Here is a 12,474-nt window from a genome sequence, read left to right as displayed (position 1 = left end):
GGCTCCGCTGGGAAAAAAAAATATAAATGAATATAGAAACGTTCAATTTCTCCGTTCTTTATGGTGCTATATAATCTTTCCTGTATATTACGATATACATTAGACCACACTTCATTAAACCATAGGTTTAGAAAATTATATTTATCCTTAGCAGTTATAGTAATCGCTGGTCATTTCGTTCTATTGGAAATTTCAACATTTCCACAGATGCTGAACTGCTCTTGTGTAGCAGGACTGGCTCGAGGGCAAGAAATATTTCGCTAATAAACTTAATAGAAAGGTCGACCTGAGAACGACATCTGACGGATGTATAACAATGTACAAACGCTGACTGATGTCACAAGAACGCCTAAGAGGATTATCTGTCGGATTATCAGAACGTCCACAGAAAACCAATAGAGTTCCTTTAGACTTAAACTCTCTCAGTGAGGATACTTGGCGAAATTCGTTTTCATTTTGAAGATAAGACTGTGAAGGATTTGATTCTCTCTGGCTAAGTAAGGCGATTAGATTCCACAAAAAAAAAAAAAAGATGTATACAGATGCAAGATACAATTCGATTTTACTCGTCGCCAGAACTCCCTCGTTCTATGTCATACATGGATCTTTCCTCACGAACCAAAACACTAAAAAAAACGCATCTCGTCAACAAATCCTAATTTGTCGAAGCCTCGCCCTTGGCCTTCGACTTTTCAACCCTGAAATTTAAGCCTGGACAGAGAGATGCCACTCCCTACACCAGCCTTTTAATCTGATGATGTTCTTCAGCCAATCCCACCGACAATAGACAAAGACACTCACACAGACGACGAACAGACCCGTCCAAGAGCAAGTAACCTGGACCACCGCTGGTTAACCATGCCAGAAGACTCTTCAAACCAGTGGGTCCTTTCCCTACACGCGTCAATAGCCATGGAACCAACTGCAGGACGAAGGATGATGGGAGAGTTGGCAGACAATGTCCATCCTTTTTGGTCCCTTAGTTTTTAAGCATTGTGAGGATCGGGGTCTTCAACTCCTCCCCACCGAGTTCCTATATGCTGTAGAGCTCAAAGAGTGGCCTGATTAAGGGACCCCAAGGTACTCTATAACCCAAAGGAAATCTTCTAGAACTCCCTGGAAATAGAGTCAGGGATTTAGAACACTTAGAGCCATCAGGGACCTGGCTAAAGCCTTAGACACAGCAGAGCTCTAAGCTCTCTGCAGTACTGGAACACCATAGAGCTTTATCCAATCAAAACCCAAAAGCTCTTCAAAAACTTTCATAGTCTACTTCGAGCCCCGGAAGTCTGCGAGGCTCTATGACACTCAGTTTAAGCTTTAAGCACCTCAAAATGTTGGCAGTTTAAGCATAAATGATGCATTTGTGATGTCAACTTTTCTCCCTACACCATCAAACTTTGACACTCTATACCTTATATATATATATATATATATATATATATATATATATATATATATATATATATATATATATTCCCCATTACCGTTCGTAAAATAAGTTTCATTGTGCGGGGGAACATTTGCTGCGAAGTCAGGCGGGAAATGCGAACAAATGTGGAAATAATTCATGAAATTGTAATGTTGCGGCGCCATCTGTTTGGCGGGTTTACGAGAGACTAAACAAGGCTTCAGAAGGGGAAAAAAAAAAATATATGTGCTTATATATACATAAGGACGACGCTCTCGTTAATATTATCGATACAATTTCCCTTATTTCCATTTGGAGATATTTAAAGCACTGAACGTAAATGATGGGCGGCCTTACGGATGCCTTTATTCATTTGTTTTTCAAAGGTAAACATTTACAGGAATGAGGCACCATTTGTACCTTCCCAAGAGACTGTAAAGATTTTCCTTTTTGTTGGCCCAGATGAATTAAAGAACTTTCACCTATAGAGACAAAATGTCTATCTGGGCTCTTTAGACTTCTAGAGCAACTCTGGCATAGGATAATAATAATAATAATAATAATAATAATAATAATAATAATAATAAACTAAGACAGTTGAAATTACTGAGGTGTTCGGTACTAGAGTACATTAGTAAATACGGCTCGAGTAACTTGCGATCCATTACCGGAACCAGAGTGGAAACTGGATGTCTATTTCCATCTCTAACTAAACGCTCTACTCACTGGGCTACTGAATGTCTATTTCCATCTCTAAGTAAACGCTCTACTCACTGGGCTACGTCGTTATGGACGTTCAGACGAAGAGGTTGAAGACTAGTACTCTTGAGCCAGCCATTGTTCATTTGGATCCGAGTGCATGTGAGAGTATACGACTCGACCTCCATTACGGTCCACGAATACGGTTGAATTTACGGCTGAATGTCGGCCCTTTTAATCGCGACGGTGCCAATTTTGAGCGCTATTGAGCACGACGGTACGACCTTGAGCACGACGGTACAAGCCCTTGGAGCACGGCGGTACGACCTTGAGCACGACGGTGCAGCTATATGAGCACGACGGTACGATCTGAGCACGATGGTGCAGCTCTATGAGCACGACGGTACGACCTTGAGCACGACGGTACAAACCCTTGGAGCACGACGGTACGATCTTGAGCACGACGGTGCAGCCTTATGAGCACGACGGTACGATCTTGAGCACGCGGTGCAGCTATATGAGTACAACTGTACGACCTTGAGCACGACGGTACAAGCCCTCTAAGCACGACGGTACGACCTTGAACACGACGGTACTACCTTGAGCACGACGGTACAAGCCAGTTGAGCACGACGGTACGACCCATGGGTATGATGGCCTTACTTAAGGTACGGCCAAGGACTAGAGCAACGTACCCAAGTGCCGTACCGTCGTGCCCAAGCGTCGTACCGTCGTGCTCTTGGTAATCAAATCCCATCATATATATCCCAACGCATCAAAAAAATCAATTAAAAAAAATGCTTCGTCTTTAACACAAACGACAAATACTTAAAGAAAACTGTAGCTTCGCATTACAGAAAACGGAAGAGAAGTAATGAAACGAGAGTTTATGATATGCAACCAATTCATTTCCAAAAGCTACTTCCTAAGGAGAGTTACGGTCTACTATTAGACCTAGACTAGTTACCCCATCGTGTGGTGGTGACCTGAGATGACCTACGACCACTGATCTGTTATGACCTCCCACTTACTGTACTTACGAGGTCAATCTGGAGCAATGATTATCGCTCACAGCTTAAACATCCCTTGGCTTGCATTTTCTTCTTTGGTGCGTTTTCTTTTCATTCGCTTTCTTCTAGGGAACTGATCACCCCCCCCCCCCCTTTTTTTTAAGATATTCTTTTGCATAGAAAACGAACTGTAAGGATAGTTCCGTGTACTGACGCTGGTGTCGCATAGCAAACACTTAAGGATCGCTCTGTCAACATAGCATTTGAAACTGTCAAACTGCTTTTAACCTGTAAAATATGTTCATCATTCACTCCATCACACTAGAGAAACACCACTGAAATGGAAAATTACCTGACAGTCGTTATACAGTGTACTGAGGCTTTGGAATACTTCCTTTTCACAATGTAAGGGGTAAAAAAAGGTTTATATTCGTACTAGAATCGTCCCTGCAACGAAAAACACGCTAATTTGTCCATATTTAGGTATAGTGACCCTTAGAATTAGGCAGTGACGTATAGAAAACGTAAATCAGAAAACAGCGTACCACAGTTAGTATGAAATTATCGTTCATAAAGAAAACGATTCCTAACACGTAAACAAAAGAGTCAAATTCACTTTGTAATTTCCTTATACATAAACGACTGAATAACCTTCACATTGAATGAGATATATAAGAAAAACAATCGTATATAATCATATACAAACCAAAAAAATATATACATTACAAATGATTGAGAAGAAAGAAAAGTTATGGAACCCGGTAGAAAATGGTGTTGTGCTCCTAAAGCGAATATCTTCGAAAAGAGGTTTCGAACCCTCACTCTCACACCCCCCCAACCCCACACCACCTACCCCAGGAGGAGGTGGCGGGTCCACCACCACCTATGCCTCGGGGGTGGGGGTGTGGGGGTGGGGGTTCACTCACACATACACGCACACATGAGGTAAAATTGCACAAAGCAGGGAGGTGGTTGTCCTGGGCCAGTGCTGACGACCTGAGCGGAACTGCCCGAGTCCCACAATCTCCCAGGGCTTCCGCCTCCTCCTCCTCCTTCTCCTCCTCCTCACCCCATCCACACACACACACACACGCACACGGGCTCCTGCTGTGTTGCCTCACATCTCCAACGGCAAATGGTTTCTACACACTTCTAGGTGTATAGACACAACTGATAAAAAAAAAAAAAGAGCACTCAAGGATCAAACTTGCTCACTGGATCAAAAAAAAAAATTCGTCGTAGCTTTAGCACTGTAATGACCCCTTAGGGTCCGACGTAACATAGCAGTAGGGGTAGACGGAAGGATGATTTTCCCGTCAAGAGAACGGGATCATCGATCAAAGGGACGTCTATGCACGAGATTCCGCTGAAGTGATGGTATAGCATTGTCTTCACCTCCAACATTGTGACCTCCTCCAGTTAACCTTACCCCCCTAACCCTCCCCTAGTGGTACGACTCTACGTCGTATCTAAGGTCGTTATTATGACTAAAGTGCGTTGAAGTGACGACATAAGATCATGGGTAACGTCCTGAGGGTCATATAGTGCTATGTAAGGGGGTATACGACGTACGACCAAAGCCTGGTCGTCCACCCCAGAGTCTGGGGGACGACCAGCTACCTCTCTTCTTCTCCTTAGAAACATCAGGAAGATCCAAAATCCTCCCTTGTACGACCATGGCCCTTCAAACCCCTTCTTCCTGTGTTGTGGAGTGCGACTAGGCCTCCTTTAACCCCCTTCCTGGGTCGTTAGATACGACCAGACCTTCCCTATTCTCCCTTCCCTGAGTCATTAGCCCCCTTACCAGAGTCGTTACATACAACCAGGCCTGCCTTAGCCCCCTTCCTAGGGTCGTCAGCTATGACCAGGCCTTCCCTACCACCACCAAACCCCCCACCCTCTCAACTCCCTATACCCAGGGTCGTCCATACTGCACCAGCAGTGACTTACCATGCTAGAAGCGGCGTCATCCACTCCACTGGTCACTGCTGATACGCACCGACGACCTACAGTGTAATCTTCACCTCTGAATCGCCCTACAGACTCGACTCACTGTCTTCACTGCACTTCTGGCAGTCCACAGCGAATGCTCGGTTCACAGTGAATGCCTTGTTTACGGTAACGTCACTGTTCACACTGAATACATTGTTTACATTGATATGCACTGTCACTACGGCACTGTTCACAGTAGCACTGTTCAGAGTGAATGCACCCTTTCACGCCGAATTCACTGCTACATGAATACATCGTCCTCAGCGTATGCACCGCCTCACCGTCAATACAATGGCCATAGCTAATGCCCTTGCCACGCTGAATTCACTGTTCCGAACACGGTGCAATGAAGCTGTAAACACGTCGGTTCGAACCTTCCTCAGTTCGAACTTCCCCAAACCCTCGCTATATATGTCGACCGGATACTGAACACAAATCTCCCTCTAGTCTCACACACTCAATAACTTGGCGTAGAACAGAACTTCAGTGATGAATCATGAATAATTTAATCAGTCGAACTTGTGTTATTTCCTCAAGTTGTGAGGGGTAAAGTTCGACCCACCACCCCTTCATTGCTTCGGAGTCGGCTCGCTGTTCAAAGGGTCGCGCATGCGCAGTTGCGATGTGACGTCACAGGAGTTTTGATGTGTCGAATGAGACAAATGTTCGAATCGTTCGAACGAGACAGTGAGTGGTCGACCCTTATCGCCCTTACCGCTTCACCTGATCCAATTGTGGCAATTAATTCAAAACAGAATGTGTAGTCTAGGTTAAATATGTTGATAAATGACTGATTACCTCTGGTCATGTTATTAAACAAGTAACTGTGATGTTCAAAAATGTGAAGGTTGTATTATGTTGCACAATGATCAGTATATCGAGTGGGGACAGATATTAGGTCTCATCCTATTGGCTAATAGTCCAACTACCGCATTATCTCGTTCGAAAAGCAGTTACTCTACTAGTAAACATATAATTCAAATGCATTTCAATAATGCCTCACACCGTATGGAACCAGATCACAACGAATATAGGAAGGATTGAATTAGAACAATGACCCAAGTCATCGCCAGTTTGCAAGTGACCCTAAGCTCAAGTTTTGAGAGGGTCAAGACCAACCTGAGCTTCAGGAGGTCAAGGCTGAGTGACGAGAGGTCAAGGCAGGACGAACCCAAGCTGGTGGAGGAGTAGACAGAAGTAGTTTGGCCCCCCCCTTCAAAACTGTTGACATGATGAGAGAGTAATGTGTTTGGCATGGTGCAGCAATGCCCGAGACAACATGTGATTCCAAACCCCTGGATTCGACCAGGGTTGTGGTCGAGACGTGCGGGTGTACAGGGCACATCTGGGCAGTAATGGCATTGGTCAATATTCATACATCTTTGGTCAGTGTCCTGCATCTCCCTTATCCATGACGTATGGTGAAAGCCACAGCTAGTCTTCATAACGTAATCTCTTCTCGCCTTCTGTGGATCCCCTCGGTGGACGGAAGAGGTCTTACATAACACAAGAATAATAGAAAAAACAAAGGAATTTCTACATTCTCTAACTACTGTCCGCTGGTGATTAGATAGTCCTGCAGTGGTGGAGGCTAGGCTGGGGAGAAGGTATGGCTGGGGTACAGGGCATACACTAGGCTTTAACTCTTCGCATTTCCATCCATACCAAACGTAAACAAAGACTTACCTAATTGCTATCATCTATATATATATATATATATATATATATATATATATATATATATATATATATATATATATATATATACTGACACTAATGATAGGTACAGTAATCTCTGTCTAGAGATGTTACAATGAAGGTATTTCTGACAACTGTGGTTGTTTGGTTGTGATTTCTAGGACGACGTTGCACCTGCTGGTGGCGCCTCCCATCTCAGAAACGTCGCTGGAGCCAGGCAGGTTCCGCTTACCCAGGTTCGAGACCCAGATAGAGCAGAAGTGAGCTTACATACAACCTCAGCTGTTCATCCTCTCCTCTACAGCTAGTCGATGATTGGGTTAAAAATGGTATATATATTTTCATCTATAATTAAGAGACGGGGTAACGCGAGTGTAAAACTCTCTCCTCGTAACATATGAGTTATCATACAAATAGCAGCTACACACACGCAAGTAATAGCCACACACACACACACACACACACACACATCCCACGGGACAACACGAATATAAACCTATCTCCCTTAACACAAATAACAATCCACATTCACATGCACCTAACACTCTCATATCCCACACATACACACACTATGTCCTCCATACTCACACACGCATCAAACACCCCAACACGCGCATCAAACACACACCCCACACACATACGCACCAACACCCCACCCCCACACCACGCACCAACCACCCCCCACACACACACACACACGCACCAAACACACACCCACACATACGCACCAAACACCCCACCCCCATGCACCAAACACCCCACACACACGCACCAAACATACATCACCCCACACACCCACACACACGCACCAAACACCCCACACATACGCACCAAACACACCCCCACACATACGCACTACACACCCCACACACACGCACCAAACACACCCCCACACATACGCACTAAACACCCCACACACACGCACCAAACACCCCCTCCCAACACTCACCAAACACCCCCCCCCCCCCAACACGCACCAAACACCCCCCACACACGCGCACCAAACAGCAGCAGACAGCGCCACACGCACTGTGAGCAGGAACATGACAAGGGCGGGCAGTCAGAGCTACTGGACCCGCCCACCGAACTCATAAACCACTGCCACGCTCTTCTTAAAACCCCGGCCTCCTCATCTGGCAACACTACCAGTGTTTGCTTTTGTTGGTGTGCACCTTAAACCCCGGCAACACAACCCATGTTTGTGTTTGTACGCCTTAAAACCCCAGCTCCTCACTCAGCAATTGTTTATATTTGTCTACACCTCGAAACTGCCCTTCCTCTATGCCTGCAAAGTAGTGTTTATATGTTTGTGGTCGCCCCATTCAAAAACATCGGCAACTCACATGGCAACACTTACAAAAAAAAAAAAAGTGTTTATGCCTCGAACATCAGGCCATCCTCTGGCAACACTGTTGTTTGTGATTGCGTCTGCCTTTCTTATATACTAACCAACCCCCCCCCCCCTTCCCTCCTCGCTCCTCATCTGGCAACACTGGAGTGTTTGTGTTAACGCAAACAGATTCTCCTTAGCAATGTTGGTTAGGTCGGCGTGCCCACTTCATCTCTGTGGGTTTATGGGTCTTGTGGGGGGGGGGGGGTGTGCTTTAGTGTGTGTAAGTCACCGCTGTACTCAGAAAACTGAGATGAAAGGTTGAATGAAAGGAGGAATAAGCAACGACTGATACACACAGGCCAAGGGATATATATACACACAAACCAAATATTGTTGGAGTCGTATTGGATAAAAAAAAAAAAAAGCTTACTAAAGGGATGGGATCTCACTTGTTGTGTCCAGAGGGGCATTGGATAACGAGGAGGGAAAGAGAGGACACAACGAGAAAAGGATTGGACCTCTTAAAAGTCTCAGAAAATAACAGAAGACGACCCATTCATATAAGAGGGAAAGTATTGGTAGAAAAGTTGATAATGGTGTTGATACGAGATCCTCATTTGATATCATCAAACGAGAACATATATACTGTGACATAAATAAAGGAACAATCAGTGTAGTGTACGAATTAGTAAGGTAAAGTTGAACAAACACGACACCATCGAACTCAGCAACACAATCTATAAATTCCTTAACTTCAGCGTAATGCCATAACACCGCCTTTTCAAATCATGACATCACTTCGTATTCTGTAACACAGCCCTCATACTTAGTAACACTACCTTACAACACTATACTACAGTTTCATAATCTGTAACAACCTCTCAAATTCTGTAACACCGCTGTTTCTCATCGTCAACACCATCCTCAAACGTAATCACACACCATCCTTTTATATTCTCTAATACCACTCGGTCATACGGTATAACATCCTTCTCTCACACTCAATAACACCTACTTATCACACTCTGTAACGCCATCTTTCCATACTCTCTTACACACCAACATATCATGCACTGTCCGAACACCCTTTCATATACTGTAACACCAGCCTCTCTCTCACACTGTTACACCAGCTTTTGCAACTAACACCATCCTCTCATACTCTGTAACACGACTCTCATACCGTAACCTCACCTTCATTATACAACAAAAATGTAAATTTTCTAGGATGCTTAGCACCATATTTTCCAGATCATTATTAAGATCTGTTGATTTTGAAAAACGGGAATGAAGCAAAGTACGAAAGATGGAGTTCCTTACCCACGAACTTCGTGGGTAAAATATGAGTGTGTGTGTGTGTGTGTGTGTGTGTGTGTGTGTGAGGGAAAAAAAAACATGCGAGAATGTCTGGCATGAAATAAAAAAAATCCACTACAAGTTTGCCTAAGGAGTAACTTTAGTGTTGAGGGTTGAATGTAAGAACAACTTGAGAAGCTGAAGGTAACCGAAAGCACTATTTATGAGTCTTGCAATATTCACATTCTCACAAGATGCACAAAATTACGAGCCATTTACAGCTTTTATACCATCACACTCACCATCTCACTAGGGTGTTCAAGGATGCATTTTTGGATCATTTGCCTCATATCAGATTTTTCAGAAGACTGGTAAGGTTACCTTCTCCAAAAATTATCAATAAAAAGTTAATCCATGCTATCAGGTAGTATGCATCCACTTACAGTCCAGCTCCATAAATCAACAGAGTCTCTGGCTTTAATCAAACCGAATTTAAAAGCATATTATGATACACAATTATAGGACATTAATTTACATATGACTAAAATTTGAGTCATTTTACATTAGTTCAGACTAGTTGTGACCTCCCTGTCTTCGTAAATCTGTCATCAAAAATATTTGCGATTCAACTAGCAACCTCATACTATAATCGGACCCATTTTTCTTTATCATTTATCAAAACTGCCACCTTAATTAACTTATAACAATAACCTCTTTTTGCCGTAAGGTTTCTTATAATGCAGAGCACAAAAAAAAATCACTTTTTCCTCCATTCACTGATCACTCAAGGTCCTAAAGTTTTTGTCTGAGTTCAAAGTTATCATTTTCAGTTAACTTCAGTAGGGGTAGGAATGCTTTTCATCTATCCAAAATAAGAAATTACATTTTAAAGCTACAGTGCTTCATCAGAATCAAGTTTTAGAGTAAATAAAAGTGACGAACATACAGACTTCCACGTGACCAATGACTCCAATTATTCGTCACGTTTCGTCCAACAATGATAACAACTGATTATCAGTCAAATACTGGTTATCTTATATTTCGAACCGTAATTAAATAAAACAAATACAATTTTTCACGAACTGGCCACTAAAGGCACTGCTCTTCGACCAATGACCGGTCACACTGCCAATGCCAAAATAAAGTCCTTCACATCAACTTGAAAATCTAATTTATATATATATATATATATATATATATATATATATATATATATATATATATTGACAAAACGTATACACAGGAGGAGGTGTATGTCACACCAATTTAACATTTATCATAATGTAACTCAAACTACAAAGGCTATAGACCTGTGTTAGAAATAAAACGAAACACTAAGATGGAGCAAAGGAACCAGACAACTTCTCTCATGTTTTTGGCCATTATCAACGGCAATTTAGCTTAATTCATAAACAGGGTAGCAAGACCTTGTACGTATAGAAGGTTTAAGCAGGAGTCTTCACAAACCCTTTTCCTTCACAATTCTCCCTGTTAAGTTACCTTCTGGTTCTTTCTCTTTGAAGTGTCTATTCTTAAGTGGAAGATCTTGTAGTTCCTTCATCATAAGCAAGAGAAGCGACCCCGTAATATCTGTCCAGGTGGCTGCAGCTGGCATCATGGATGGGAGCCTCTCAGCTTCTTGCCCCGACGCCTCGTCATGTGTCCGGATGGTTTAGTCTACTCAACCAAATAGAACAACAGTAACATATTGCAGATATTTTTCGTTTAATATTTTCCTCTCTTAATGATTCTCTAGTTCTGCGTACTTTATTTTGTAGCTATCCACGTTGATTTGTATTAATCTTTATAGCTAAAATGCCTTAATACCAACCTTCTTAAGCCAAACTTAACAAAATCGGACATAGTGTATTTGTAAACATTGTTTTGCCAAAGAGTAATTCTAAAATGCGGAAAAAAATAGTAATTTGAAGTCTTTTCATCATTCAGAGATGAATAAACTGATAGACAAAACTATATGTAAAAAGTTTGTTGCAATAATAATGATGAAATATATGAATAGATAATTTTTAGCCAACTTTTTTTCAAGTGGAGAGAGAGAGAGAGAGAGAGAGATACGCCACTGATTACTGTTTACCACGGATAATCACGCAATTTTGAACACTTTTCGATAACAAAGGAGAGTTACTTCTCAAATAGGAATATATTTCTAATACCAGGAAGAAAGTCTTTGACAACTCATGACACACACACACACGTATATATGGTACTCTTACTCTCCCATTGACACATCCTTGCTGTGGCTTTCTTTACAGCAAAAATGTTTAAAAAAAAAAAAAATAGAGGCCTTGAGGTGTGACAGAGCAAACCTATCCACACTTTTCAGATAACCAATTAAGTATGCCGTTCACAATGCCTTTCTCATGTCAACAAATCAAGACGTGTTGAAATAGATGCAGGTTATTGCTGAATGGCTCTTGCGCTGAAGACAGTTCTGTTTTGTACGAGAGAAAAAGAATAAAGTTCTCTTACGTCAATTGTCTTTTTTCTTGTCAGTTGGGGGAACAAGTGTGGTGCGAGATTACACATGTCCTTGGGCGAGCAAGCAACTTGACGCCAAGGTTATAGTGACTGTCATTTTTATAATGTTACCCCCTGGCGCTTCATCTCAATAGCCGGAGTAGTAACCGTGTATAAAGGTAGCGAAGGTGATAGAATATCAGTTGCTCTGTTGCTCGCTATTTCTCACGCTCTCAAAATATCTTTTCAAGATTGAACAATGTCTTGGAGATCTACTAAAGTACAATAGGTTGCCTCATCGCTTCATTAAAGAGTATATAAAAGGAATTCAAACAGCTATAGACCTATGGGTTCTTTCAAAGGCAGTTTGCTATGATAAATCACAAAGTTAGACCTGACAGAGCAGAAGAGGAAGTAGGTGGGTTAAGAATAAATGCTTTTGAATGTTTTGAACTGCGAAGGCGTAAATGTCAGAGCGACAGGTCCACTTTGAAACATTTCTGTAGTTGCGATCAAATTCTTTGATGAATCATTACTGTGTTTCATCTGAGGTAACA

The sequence above is a fragment of the Panulirus ornatus genome, chromosome 12, assembly GCF_036320965.1.
Source record: "Panulirus ornatus isolate Po-2019 chromosome 12, ASM3632096v1, whole genome shotgun sequence".
Lineage (NCBI taxonomy): Eukaryota > Metazoa > Arthropoda > Malacostraca > Decapoda > Palinuridae > Panulirus > Panulirus ornatus.
This window is presented reverse-complemented; position numbering follows the sequence as displayed.